Raw genomic sequence first — 13,723 nt, forward strand, 5'->3', positions numbered from 1 at the left:
CAATTCTAATACCAATCTAACAGAAGTTCCAGAGAGAGAGAGAGGAGGGGGACTTGGAGGGAAATAATTAAATCAATCGTAGAAGGATCAAAGTCAAGCACGAGATTCAACACTGCACTGAGCACAGGGACCCAAACCTACATATACTCTCTTAAAATCTAAAACATCAAAGATAAAGAGTAAATGTAAAACTTCCAGAAAAAAAAAGTCTACAAATGATTGTATCACACTTTAAATTAATCATACCAGATTTTCAAAAACAGTAAAGCAAAGAGCAAAGCTGGCAAAATTCTGATTGATTGTTTTCTACTTAAATTTGATACCTAGCCAAACTATCAGTCAAAGTATAAGGACATCACAATAACTTTTCATTTAAGCACTCAGAAATGATAGGTCCCAATTACCCTTCCCAGGAAATTTGTCTGTTACTATATGCCAAAAATAAATAAATAAATAAATAAATAAATAAATAAATAAATAAATAAATAAATAAATATAGAAGGGGAAAACCTACACAGATCAAACCAGAAACATAAACAAAATCTCAAGATGATACCCATGCTGTAATACAAAAACTAGAAACTGAATCAAATAGGAATTTTAATATGCCTTCAATTAAGACAGCATACTTAACTTCAGTGACAGTGTAATGAAGAATCCTGGGAAGTTTCTGAAATTCATATGGAAATGCCAACATGGTTAGAATCCCAATCTCCAGGCTGCCTGAGCCAAATCACAGATGATGTAAACGTGAGGAATCATTTGCATCTTTTCAAGTTTGGTTCTTATTTGTAAAGCAAATATAAATAAGGTGTGGTGGTACACACCTACACCCACAGAGCTTGGGAAGTGAGACAAGAGCATCATGAGGTACGTATTGAGATACAGACTGAGACCCTGTCTCAAAAAGAAGCCTGAATATAAAATAGTTCCTGGGCTAGTGAGATAGTTCAACAGGTAAAGATGTTTTATGTGAAGACTAAAGATAAACACTCCATCCTTAGACTCAGGGCCCACATACTGAAGGCAGAGAGCAGACACCCACCAGATTCCTCTGACCTCCATATACATAAATGTACCCACAGGTGTGCATGCACGCGAGCACACACACACACACACACACACACACACACACACATCACCACCACCACCACCACCACCACCACCACCACCACCACCACCACCACCATCAGAAGAAGATAAAGAAGAAAAAATTAAATAATAATTCCCACCTTGTGTCATGTTGCATAGTAAACGAAATAATGTATATAAAATACCTAGAATATTACTCTCAGCATTTTCCCCAAGAAAGCTTGTTTTTTATTATACTTCCTGTACCAAGAAAAAAGAAAGTCAATTAGAGAGTTGGAGAAAGATAGAGTGAAGCTGTCAAAAAATGCCATATATCAAATCAAATAAAAATACAGTGTGATTTTGAGCGATGGAAGGAACATGAAGCCGAAATCAGAATTCATTTGATCTGAAGATGGGGATTTTTGCCTTGGAGTGCCATAGGTCTGAAGAGTTAAGATTATTTTCATTCTCCATAAGTCTAATCAAACTACTTGGTTCTCTCCTGAATAATATTTACATAATCACAATTTCCAACTGCCTTTTAATGGTATTTGGTTTTAAGAAACTAACCTCTCCTCAAAGCACCGAAGACTTAATGAGAGCCCCGGATCAGAGTATAAATGTAATAAACCTTGATCATGTAAAACAAATGATGGACCGAGAGGGGCCAGATAAAAGTGAGGAGAAAGTGTGCAGTGCTCGTGTTCTCTCCAGAGATAATGACATCCAAGAGACAGTAGCCACATCTGCTGCTGTGGCTTTAACAGTAATCCAAAGAAGACATTTGAAGCCATGTAACTTTCAAAATGGTGTGTGAGGAAATGAGCGATGTTAATTAATGTTCTGGATTCTGTGACTTCCAAAGCCTCTTGCTCTGCCTCTTGGGATTAGAGCCTGGCAGAGATGTCTGTCCTACATGCAGGCAAGAAGATAATGGCCCTGTTATTTTATGGCCAAATGTTATCTGAAATTTTTCTTACATACTTGAATTTCTTCTATTACTTATATTTTAATGAATCAAAAAAATCTCTCCTTCTTCTAGTCAATACATATTTATAAAGTATTATTCTGCTCCAAGCCTGTCCAAGTTCTGGAAATTAATAAGTACAATCCTTGCATTCATATAAAATCTAGCATGCTTATCAGTGAGAATGACAGTAACATGGAAATTATTTGATCAATAAGCTGATTTCAAGTAATTAATTCTATGCAGATGTGTTATAGATGGGAATACACAATCTAGGGAAATCCAGAGAGGCTTCTGGGAGGGTGACATTGGATCAGAGACCTGAACAAAGAGAAGGTGGCCAATCCAGGCTATGGAAAAGTGTTACCTGAAACTACATGTGGCCTGCTTACAGGCTGGACACAAGTCAGTTGGTCAAAATAGAATGCCCAAGGGGGAAATAATAATCCCAGCTCATAAAGGCAAGATTTGATTGGCTCTTTTGGGTCACAATTAGTAATTTGATTTTATCTAATTAAAATGCAAAGTTACTAAAGAGTTTTAAGTAAAGGAATGATGTCTGAATTGACTCTTGCTTAATAAATTTGTCATTTGAATTAGGCAATATGATTACACAGGCAATAATTTTAATCAGTTTCCAACTAGGAACAGAATAAGCTGTCATCCAAGACAGAGAATGGAGGATGGGAGGCTAGGTGGTGTGGTGGTTTCTAAAAAAGTGATAGTTGATATAGTAGAACAGCCAAATTCAGAATTTAGTTGAAGGAAGAATGAAAGGACTACATAAAAAATGCATGCATGCATGGTTGATCTCCACATGCTGGTTGTTTCTGCAGAATAAACACTGTTTGGGTGTGTGTGTGTGTGTGTGTGTGTGTGTGTGTGTGTGTGTGTGTGTACTGAGTCTGGGGTCTTTTTGGACCCTTACAGTAGGTGGATGGATGTGTAGGTGGATAGATGTGTAGGTGGATGGTAGGTGGATGGATATATGGATAATGTTTGGTGGATGGATGGATGGATGGATGGATGGATGGATGGATGGATGGATGAATGGATGATGGATGGATGATAAGTGATGGATGGATGGATGATAGATGGATGATGGATGATGGATGGTAGGTGGATGGAAAGATGGATGGATGGATGGATGGATGGATGGATGGATGGATGGATAGATGATGGATGGTAGGTGGATGGATGGATGGATGGATGGATGATGGATGGATGGATGGATAGATGGATGATGGATGGATGGATGATGGATGGTAGGTGGGTGGAGGATGGATGGATGGATGGATGGATGGATGGATGGATGGATGGATAGATGATGGATGGTAGGTGGATGGATGGATGGATAGATGATGGATGGTAGGTGGATGGATGGATGGATGATGAATGGATGACGGATGGATGATGGATGGTAGGTGGGTGGGTGATGGATGAACAAATGGATGATGAGTAGATGGGTGGATGCTATGGAAAGAAGCAAAGACTCTACTGTAGCTGCCGGATTTTTGTCAGGAGAAAATGCCAAAACTGGGTGAAAGATAGTAGCCTGTGCTTAAATAGGAATTTGAGGAGCAGCAGTTTAGAGCAAGAGTAGGAACTTAATTCTGTCCCTGTGTTTTTATCCCTGTTAAATTTGAAGCATTCATTAGATATTTGGGTGGCAGCAATGGCAACATATGTGATACTGATGTGAGAGGGAAGCTCTGCACAGAGATGCAATTTAGGACTCACAGACATGGGCTGCATTTTAAGTCCATGAGACTCCATATGATCACCACAAAGAGACTGAAAAAAAGAAGTCAGGTGGCATCCCCAGAGTAGCCAAAAGGCACTCCTCCACTTGGCAACCCAGCAGAAAAGCCACAAGAAGGAGTGGCTGATGAGGTAGGATGTCAATCAGTCAATGTGTAGGAGGGGAGGGGTCTGCTATGTCAGGGCTGATGAAAGCAGTTATATAATAGACAGCTCACATTGCCTATTATAAGAGCAGTATCCCTGGGGTACCAGAGACAAGCCCTACCAGCATGACTGAGGAGAAGAGGACGATGATGGGGAATGAAGGATCTGAATTTGGAAGTTCAAATTGGTTTTTAGAGACATTTTGTCAAGAGACAAAAGAAAGTCTTGGTAACTGAACAAGATATGAAGTCAAAGCAGGGTTTTGTTTTTTACTTGTTTTGTTTAAGGTGGCAATATCAAAGTCTGTTTGCATGCTAATTAGGATGACTAATTAAGCAGACAACTTGATATTGAAGAGGAAAACATACTTGCAGTAATGAAGTTGTTGAGAAGACTGGATATGCTGGAGAGATGGCTCAGCCATTAAAGGCTAGGCTCACAACCAAAAATATAAGAGAAGACTGGATATAATGGGAGTCCCATACACACCCACATCTTGTCACTGCATGGGATAGATCAGAGACCGTTAACCCATGCCAACAGATGGGGTGCAATGCTCTCCAAGTTCATGCAAGTTGACAGGCAGTGGAAAGGAAGCACTTCTCATGGGACTGCACCATGTGCATCATAAACTGTGTGACACAAGTAGAGTTAACAAGAAGATGAGCTGGTTAACTACTAAACTACTGTTGTCTAGCAGAGTAGAGAACTGTTGGGGACTTAAGAAGGGGAGATCAGGGGGCTGGGGATTTAGCTCAGTGGTAGAGCGCTTACCTAGGAAGCGCAAGGCCCTGGGTTCGGTCCCCAGCTCCGAAAAAAAGAACCAAAAAAAAAAAAAAAAAGAAGGGGAGATCAGTGTGAAATGAGCCTACAGAAGAGTACAAAATGAACACTCCAGAAGCTGTTAAAACTGTTCCGTGATCTTGTTTAAGATTCTGGATGATAATATAGAAGTGAGGTGAGTCAAGACAGCTGTGTGGTTTTTCTCTAGACCTATTCAGCTGCAGGCATGGAGTCAACTGATAATTGGCCATTGGGACAGGAAAGGTGACAGGCAGGGAAGAAAGGGGTAGAGGATGTGGGAGACAGTGTCACAGGGGGAAAGATTATAGGGTTGTGTCCCAATAAAATTGTGATTCCAAAGCTCCTGCAACCCAACCCCCACCATCATTCTGCACCTCATTTCCTGTCTGACCTAGAGGGAGCTATTTTCTCTCACTTCAGATCTAGGTTCACCATGAGTGTCATTCTGAGTCACAGAACATAACAGAAGTTGTACAGTTAGACTTCCAGAGTAAAACATTAAAAGACCTGCAGCTTCTATCCTTACTGAATAGAATGCTTACTCTTAAAATCCTGTCACAAGCAAGGAAGCCTTCAGGAGATATGTGGAGGCTATCCTGAAATCATGGGAAGGAGGGAGAAAGAGACAGAGATCCCATAGTCACCTCCAAGGCTCTACTAAATAAAGCGATCTTTTCTAAGCTCATTACTCTTAGACTACAGCCCCATGAGAGACTCCAGCAGATGTGGAGATGAAGAACCGTCCAGCAATCCCTTTCAAATTCTGACCTACAGAATTGTGGGCAAACTGGTGCTAGTTAGAAAATATTCTGCACTTTTCGCCAGAAACTATGAAAGCCAGAAGATCCTGGACAGATGTCATACAGACCCTAAGAGAACACAAATGCCAGCCCAGGTTACTGTATCCTGCAAAACTCTCAATTAACATAGATGGAGAAACCAAGATATTCCATGACAAAACCAAATTTACACAATATCTTTCTACAAATCCAGCACGACAAAGGAGAATAAATGGTAAAGCCCAACATAAGGAGGCAAGCTATACCCTAGAAGAAGCAAGAAACTAATCGTCTTGGCAACAAAACAAAGAGAAGAAAAGCACACAAACATAACCTCACATCCAAATATGAATATAACAGGAAGCAATAATCACTATTCCTCAATATCTCTCAACATCAATGGCCTCAACTCCCCAATAAAAAGACATAGATTAACAAACTGGATACGCAACGAGGACCCTACATTCTGCTGCCTACAGGAAACACACCTCAGAGACAAAGACAGACACTACCTCAGAGTGAAAGGCTGGAAAACAACTTTCCAAGCAAATGGTCGGAAGAAGAAAGCTGGAGTAGCCATTCTAATATCAAATAAAATCAATTTTCAACTAAAAGTCATCAAAAAAGATAAGGAAGGACACTTCATATTCATCAAAGGAAAAATCCACCAAGATGAACTCTCAATCCTAAATATCTATGCCCCAAATACAAGGGCACCTATATACGTAAAAGAAACCTTACTAAAGCTCAAAACACACAATAATAGTAGGAGATTTCAACACCCCACTCTCATCAATGGACAGATCATGGAAACAGAAATTAAACATAGATGTAGACAGACTAAGAGAAGTCATGAGCCAAATGGACTTAACAGATATTTATAGAACATTCTATCCTAAAGCAAAAGGATATACCTTCTTCTCAGCTCCTCATGGTACTTTCTCCAAAACTGACCATATAATTGGTCAAAAAACGGGCCTCAACAGGTACAGAAAGATAGAAATAATCCCATGCGTGCTATCAGACCACCACGGCCTAAAACTGGTCTTCAATAATAATAAGGGAAGAATGCCCACATATACGTGGAAATTGAACAATGCTCTACTCAATGATAACCTAGTCAAGGAAGAAATAAAGAAAGAAATTAAAGACTTTTTAGTATTTAATGAAAATGAAGGTACAACATACCCAAACTTATGGGACACAATGAAAGCTGTGCTAAGAGGAAAACTCATAGCGCTGAGTGCCTGCAGAAAGAAACAGGAAAGAGCATATGTCAGCAGCTTGACAGCACACCTAAAAGCTCTAGAACAAAAAGAAGCAAATACACCCAGGAGGAGTAGAAGGCAGGAAATAATCAAACTCAGAGCTGAAATCAACCAAGTAGAAACAAAAAGGACCATAGAAAGAATCAACAGAACCAAAAGTTGGTTCTTTGAGAAAATCAACAAGATAGATAAACCCTTAGCCAGACTACCGAGAGGACGCAGAGAGTGTGTCCAAATTAACAAAATCAGAAATGAAAAGGGAGACATAACTACAGATTCAGAGGAAATTCAAAAAATCATCAGATCTTACTATAAAAGCCTATATTCAACAAAACTTGAAAATCTGCAGGAAATGGACAATTTCCTAGACAGATACCAGGTACCGAAGTTAAATCAGGAACAGATAAACCAGTTAAACAACCCCATAACTCCTAAGGAAATAGAAGCAGTCATTAAAGGTCTCCCAATCAAAAAGAGCCCAGGTCCAGACGGGTTTAGTGCAGAATTCTATCAGACCTTCATAGAAGACCTCATACCAATATTATCCAAACTATTCCACAAAATTGAAACAGATGGATCAGTACCGAATTCCTTCTATGAAGCCACAATTACTCTTATACCTAAACCACACAAAGACCCAACAAAGAAAGAGAACTTCAGACCAATTTCCCTTATGAATATCGACGCAAAAATACTCAACAAAATTCTGGCAAACCGAATCCAAGAGCACATCAAAACAATCATCCACCATGACCAAGTAGGCTTCATCCCAGGCATGCAGGGATGGTTTAATATACGGAAAACCATCAACGTGATCCATTATATAAACAAACTGAAAGAACAAAACCACATGATCATTTCATTAGATGCTGAGAAAGCATTTGACAAAATTCAACACCCCTTCATGATAAAAGTCCTGGAAAGAATTGGAATTCAAGGCCCATACCTAAACATAGTAAAAGCCATATACAGCAAACCAGTTGCTAACATTAAACTAAATGGAGAGAAACTTGAAGCAATCCCACTAAAATCAGGGACTACACAAGGCTGCCCACTCTCTCTCTACTTATTCAATATAGTTCTTGAAGTTCTAGCCAGAGCAATCAGACAACAAAAGGAGGTCAAGGGGATACAGATCGGAAAAGAAGAAGTCAAAATATCACTATTTGCAGATGATATGATAGTATATTTAAGTGATCCCAAAAGTTCCACCAGAGAACTACTAAAGCTGATAAACAATTTCAGCAAGTGGCTGGGTATAAAACTAACTCAAATAAATCAGTAGCCTTCCTCTACACGAAAGAGAAACAAGTCAAGTAAGAAATTAGGGAAACGGCACCCTTCATTATAGATCCAAATAATATAATGTACCTCGGTGTGACTTTAACCAAGCAAGTAAAAGATTTGTACAATAAGAACTTCAAGACTCTGAAGAAAGAAATTGAAGAAGTCCTCAGAAGATGGAAAGATCTCCCATGCTCATGGATTGGCAGGATTAATATAGTAAAAATGGCCATTTTACCAAAAGCGATCTACAGATTCAATGCAATCCCCATCAAAATACCAATCCAATTCTTCAAAGAGTTAGACAGAACAATTTGCAAATTCATCTGGAATAACAAAAAACCCAGGATAGCTAAAACTATCCTCAACAATAAAAGGACTTCAGGGGGAATCACTATCCCTGAACTCAAGCAGTATTACAGAGCAATAGTGATAAAAACTGCATGGTATTGGTACAGAGACAGACAGATAGACCAATGGAACAGAATTGAAGACCCAGAAATGAACCCACACACCTATGGGCACTTGATTTTTGACAAAGGAGCCAAAACCATCAAATGGAAAAAAAAAACAGCATTTTCAGCAAATGGTGCTGGTTCAACTGGAGGTCAACATGTAGAAGAATGCAGATCGATCCATGCTTATCACCCTGTACAAAGCTTAGGTCCAAGTGGATCAAGGACCTCCACATCAAACCAGATACACTCAAACTAATAGAAGAAAAACTAGGGAAGCATCTGGAACACATGGGCACTGGAAAAAATTTCCTGAACAAAACACCAATGGCTTATGCTCTAAGATCAAGAATCGACAAATGGGATCTCATAAAACTGCAAAGCTTCTGTAAGGCAAAGGACACTGTGGTTAGGACAAAACGGCAACCAACAGATTGGGAAAAGATCTTTACCAATCCTACAACAGATAGAGGCCTTATATCCAAAATATACAAAGAACTCAAGAAGTTAGACCACAGGGAGACAAATAACCCTATTAAAAAATGGGGTTCAGAGCTAAACAAAGAATTCACAGCTGAGGAATGCCGAATGGCTGAGAAACACCTAAAGAAATGTTGAACATCTTTAGTCATAAGGGAAATGCAAATCAAAACAATCCTGAGATTTCACCTCACACCAGTGAGAATGGCTAAGATCAAAAACTCAGATGACAGCAGATGCTGGCGAGGATGCGGAGAAAGAGGAACACTCCTCCATTGTTGGTGGGATTGCAAACTGGTAAAACCATTCTGGAAATCAGTCTTGAGGTTCCTCAGAAAATTGGACATTGAACTGCCTGAGGATCCAGCTATACCTCTCTTGGGCATATACCCAAAAGATGCCCCAACATATAAAAAAGACACGTGCTCCACTATGTTCATAGCAGCCTTATTTATAATAGCCAGAAGCTGGAAAGAACCCAGATGCCCTTCAACAGAGGAGTGGATACAGAAAATGTGGTACATCTACACAATGGACTATTACTCAGCTATCAAAAACAATGACTTTATGAAATTCGTAGGCAAATGGTTGGAACTGGAAAATATCATCCTAAGTGAGGTAACCCAATCACAGAAAAACACACATGGTATGCACTCATTGATAAGTGGCTATTAGCCCAAATGCTTGAATTACCCTAGATGCCTAGAACAAATGAAACTCAAGACGGATGATCAAAATGTGAATGCTTTACTCCTTCTTTAAAAGGGGAACAAGAATACCCTTGGCAAGGAATAGAGAGGCAAAGATTAAAACAGACACAGAAGGAACACCCATTCAGAGCCTGCCCCACATGTGGCCCATACATATACAGCCATCCAATTAGACAAGATAGATGAAGCAAAGAAGTGCAGGCCGACAGGAGCCGGATGTAGATCTCTCCTGAGAGACAAGCCAGAATACAGCAAACACATAGGCGAATGCCAGCAGCAAACCACTGAACTGAGAAGGGGACCCCCGTTGAAGGAATCAGAGAAAGAACTGGAAGAGCTTGAAGGGGCTCGAGACCCCATATGAACAACAATGCCAAGCAACCAGAGCTTCCAGGGACTAAGCCACTACCTAAAGACTATACATGGACTGACCCTGGAATCTGACCTCATAGGCAGCAATGAATATCCTAGTAAGAGCACCAGTGGAAGGGGAAGCCCTGGATCCTGCTAAGACTGAACCCCCAGTGAACTAGATTGTTGGGGGGAGGGCGGCAATGGGGGGAGGGTGGGGAGGGGAACACCCATAAAGAAGGGGAGGGGGCGGGATTAGGGGGATGTTTGCCCAGAAACCGGGAAAGGGAATAACACTCGAAATGTATAGAAGAAGTACTCAAGTTAATAAAAAAATAAATAAAAAAAAAGAAAATATTCTGCAACCTCGTCATGAGCTGCAAGAAGCAAATGAAGAATTTAGGTGTACTGAGATGTAAGGGACTGCGGTAAGGCCAACACAGAATATGAATGAGCCCGAGGACCTTCTACTGTAGAAGCCTTCTGATAAGGAGTTGCTAAGACTAGAGATTATACAGAAAATAGAAAAATTAAAAGCAATATTTTAAGATAATGCCATCGAAAGTGATGTGAAGATGTTGATTACGGTCTCAGGATTGGGTGCTGCATTAGGGGAACCAGATAGGTCAAGGGACATCTGCTCAGGTCATACCTCCAGCAGTACTGATGACAACACAGCATACCAGTTTGAGGGCATGCTCTTGGGACCAGATTTTCTATCTCATCCTGCTTGCACCACCGTGCACGTTACCAGGCAAAGCATAGTAACGCACCTCATCCTACAAAGCTATAAAACGAGGGTGCTATGAGCACCTACTGTAGAGTCTTGAAAGAATTAGATAAAATGGAGTTTTAAAGTGCTTAAAAGGTTCCGGGATAAGAGGGGTGCTCCAAAAGATTGCAGCTCTTATTATGACTGACACTAGAGATAAAGGCAGGCAGCAGAGCCGGTGCTGGAGGGGCCAAGGATGAAGGTCGGTGAAGGACAGCAACAAGGTGGGGTAGCAGGTGGCAGCATCTGATGATGCGCTTCAAAGGGCCGTGGTCTTTGAAGTTGAAAGCAAGTGCAATGATTAATTAAAAGCCGAAAGGCGGAGTAAGGAAGACACTTCCCCTTTAAGGTACAAAATCAAAAGTGTCTGTGCGGTGAGAACAGTGTCCTTGGGGACAGCCGGGTTCCATCAGAGGAGAAACGTAGTGGCACAACTTGTGGTCAGTCGGGATTTCTGTCTGTCGATAGCAAACCATGAAGTCCAGAGGGTTTGGACAGATGAAGAGGAACAGAAGGGTCCATTTCAGAACATAGAGAACCGTGTGACGATAAGGGGGCCTGGTGGTGACAGGTTCTCTGATGAGGATTAAGGGGCGAAGCTTAATTATTCATGACACCAATGGGATTGGTCCAGGAAGTCTCTCCGGGGAAAGTGTGGGAAGATCTGAGAGCAGCTGTGTAGTCTTAGCATTTGTGGCAGTGTATGTGTAGCACAGGGACCTCACTAAAACTCCCTTAACTATTGTGGTGCTTTAAATAGGTCTGGTACACATAGCTGTAAGAGGTGTGCTACAGTGCTTAGCCCTAGGGAGGGGTACTATTATGAGGTGTGGCCTTATTGGAGTGGCTGTGTAGGCATAGGTGGGCTCAGGCTCTGGCCAATGTGGAATTTCGGATCAAGATGTAGAACTTGCAAGCTGGTATGAGGGATAGAGCCAATCCTCAGAGAAATACTGGAATCAAACCATTCTGCTGACGAAGAAAGCTAAAAATAAAATAATGCAAAACAAACAAAAAAAGCAGTCACCTCTATGCGTGTACATGCACGCACGCGTGCGCATACACACACACACACACACACACACACACACACACCACTGAGCATTCACATACTCCACTGACTTATCCAGGAACTATCCCAAGAACAATGGGCACATGGAACTAGAGCTAATCTAAACACAAATAAATTCAGACGGACACTGCAGGATGCAAATGGTAGCCCTTCAGTGCAATGGTTAGAGAACATGCCACCACAAAGGTAAATACAAAATGCATGGCCCCTTTAGAGCCTCAGTCACTGAAATACGTGAGTAAAAAATGCTACCCACCACTGAGGAAGAGGGCATTAGTGGAACAGACATAAAGCTATGGAGTATCCAGGCTTAAGGCTGGAAAGACTTGTTCTCAGCAGGAGAGACAGCGGAGGACCAGTTCTACCCAGGAATTCAACTCAGAAGGAAAACAGAATCGCTTCTCGGCCTTTTGGCTAAGATCAAGTGCAGAAGGAAAGCAGGTTTTACCTAGTCAATCAAGCCTAACTCATTTGAACACCAGGGAGATAGATTGGCAGATGTCTGTCCCCTGTCTGAACTCAGAGTTCAGAGAACAAAGATACCCCAGGAGTGGACACCTATAGTTATCACATAAAAGTAAAAATTCTGTTTTAATTTATTTTTCATTCTTTTTAATTTTCCTTTTGTATTTTTATTTTAATTTTTTGTTTTCATTTTTATATTGCTCATTTGGGCTTTATGGTTGTTTTCCTTTCTCTGTGCTAAATCTACTGTGGTCCCTATTGTTTCTCAGACCTTCTGTCTACGGTGATGTTTTATGTGAGATGATCCTCGCAGCTTCATCAATCTCACCAGGATTTGAACTGTGAAAGTTATAACAATAGCTACCTTCGTAAGATATGCCCACTGGTGAAATGGTGACATAAATCTTAGGAGAGTAAACAACCACTTTCCGATTGAATCTAAGGCCTGCTCCATGAGATGAAACCTATTCCTAACACTGTTTAAAAATAATAATAATAATAATAATAATAATAATAATAATAAGAAGAAGAAGAAGAAGAAGAAGAAGAAGAAGAAGAAGAAGAAGAGGAAGAGGAAGAAAAGAAGAGGAGGAGGAGGAGGAAGAAGAAGAAAGAAGAAGAAGAAGAAGAAGAAGAAGAAGAAGAAGAAGAAGAAGAAGAAGAAGAAGGAGAAGGAGAAGGAGAAGGAGAAGGAGAAGGAGAAGGAGAAGGAGAAGGAGAAGGAGAAGGAGAAGGAGAAGGAGAAGGAGAAGGAGAAGGAGAGGGAGAGGGAGGGGGAGGGGGAGGGGGAGGGGGAGGGGGAGGGGGAGGGGAGGGGGAGGGGGAGGGGGAGAAGAAGAAGAAGAAGAAGAAGAAGAAGAAGAAGAAGAAGAAGAAGAAGAAGAAGAAGAAGAAGAGGAGGAGGAGGCAGTCAAGAACTTATGTAGAGACAGCTCATGAGTCCTAGGGGAAAACCCAATACTATTATTTTGGAAAATGGACATCATATTTAAATGGCTCCTACTGACCTTTGCTATACCCATAGGTCAGAGCATTTCTTAACCCTATTCAAAAAAGCATCTTACAGTAGATACCAATTAACACAGAGACCATAGCTGATCAACAAGCAAAGAATAAGACCTTTTTTATTTTCAGGAATTTGAAGTTCTTGTGTATCTTATCAGAATATAATTAACTCAAACTAGAAGTCCATAGCACAAAAAAAAAAAAAAAACTACAGAAAGTATACAAATCAACAGGGTTTGAGCACTACACTCTTGAGTGACTAGTGGATCATTAAAGAAATCAGGAAGGAAATCATAAAATACGTAGTCTCCAACTTGAAAATGAAAACA

The sequence above is a fragment of the Rattus norvegicus genome, chromosome 8, assembly GCF_036323735.1.
Source record: "Rattus norvegicus strain BN/NHsdMcwi chromosome 8, GRCr8, whole genome shotgun sequence".
Taxonomy (NCBI): domain Eukaryota; kingdom Metazoa; phylum Chordata; class Mammalia; order Rodentia; family Muridae; genus Rattus; species Rattus norvegicus.